Below are 1504 nucleotides of genomic sequence, written 5' to 3' on the forward strand. Positions count from 1 at the left end.
TTTGCTTTTAAACCACAAACTTCAAGGATCTGATAGTTCAGTAAGAGTGATCAATAGCTTTTTAAGGGGGAAAATTCTTTTTTAAAAAGCAGTGGAGGGGTGTGGGGAGGTAGGGATAATTCTGATTATTCTAAACTGATCAGCTTAAAGTAGAGCAGTTCACAGATTCACAAAGTCAGTCAAATAAAGGTGAGGGCGGCCTGGGAGGAGAGGCCCCAGGGGGTGGGGTGTGTGTGTGGGGGTGAAGAGTCCTCCAGGCGCTGGTGCCCGGCAGGCAGGGCTGGAGGAGCTGGCGGGGGCAGCTGGGACACCGTGTGCTCCAAGGTCTGGCCAGCCATCTGTCCGCCACAGAAAAAGCTGCCAAGTTGGGGAGTTTTGGTTTAAAAATTCCTGGTGGGAACAGGAATGCCTGAAGGGAAAACGTTTAAAAAAAAAAAAAAAGTTGTGAAATTGGAGGAAAATGAGAGCTGTTGTCCAAGAGCTTCTGTGTTTAAAAAAAAAAAAAGTAAGAAAAATAAAGAGTCTCTTAAAAGGTTCTAATGATGAGCTGAGAGAGGAGGAGACCTTAGCTTAGCTGGCCTCCATCCAGAGTTTCTTCCTGCTCTGGGGCTCTTCAGGCTCCGACTCCGAACTGGAATCCGAGCCCCCATCGAAGGCAGAGGTGGTGCTGCCCTTGGCGTTGGTGTAGAGGCTATTGTCTGAGGAGGGGTAGTTGGTCTGCAGTTGGGCACTTGACTTAGCCTTTTCCAGTGCACAACCTTGCTGTTCCAGAAGAACATTCTGCCACTTGAGGTCATCAGTATCTTGCTGGTGTGTGTGGTTTTTCCTTCACATATACTGTATATCCTCTGTGGCTTTGTCTAGGATTTGGAGTGATGGGACTGAGTCCCGCAAACTGTGAAAGTTGTCTTTGATGTGGTCCCGACAACGTTTTCACTCCAGTGCATTAGTTTGTCAGCTTCAATGCTCTCCACCTCAATGTTAGATGTCAGATGTCAGATGTCTTCATTATCGCTCATTTCCTAAGGCCCAGGGAGCAGCCACTGCAGCTGCGGTGGGAAAGGGAGAAGGGTGGAGGGGAGGGGGAAGTCACCACCACCAACAAGCCGAGTCCTCCCCCCCCCCACACACACACACTCACTTTTGATGTTTTTCTTGAGTCAGTTCTATTTCAGAGCAACCCTGCATAGGGTTTCTGAGGAGCGGCTGGTGGATTTGAACCACTAACCTTGCAGTTAGAAGTTCACTGCTTATTTACTGCACCACACCAGGATTCTGATTATTCCCAACCGATCATCTTAAATAGGACAGAGGGATTCTGATTATTCCCAACCGATCATCTTAAATAGGACAGAGGTAAACAGTGATGTATATTCAACCTTAGAATAACAAGGCTCTGTGATACAAGGATCGAGACATAGTCTGAATAAAAGAGGAAGGTGCTTCACTGTCTTGTGGCTATTGGTTTCCCTTGCCTACTGCTGTAAAATAGACAATTAAATGG

The 1504-nt window shown here is 47.2% G+C and overlaps 1 pseudogene; it reads right to left on the reverse strand.

The window, feature by feature from the left end:
• Nucleotides 1-570: 570 nt before the first annotated feature.
• LOC102814580 lies at nucleotides 571-1019 on the reverse strand (annotated as a pseudogene).
• Between the last annotated feature and the right edge of the window lie 485 nt (nucleotides 1020-1504).

The sequence above is a fragment of the Chrysochloris asiatica genome, unplaced genomic scaffold, assembly GCF_000296735.1.
Source record: "Chrysochloris asiatica unplaced genomic scaffold, ChrAsi1.0 scaffold00498, whole genome shotgun sequence".
Taxonomy (NCBI): Eukaryota; Metazoa; Chordata; class Mammalia; order Afrosoricida; family Chrysochloridae; genus Chrysochloris; species Chrysochloris asiatica.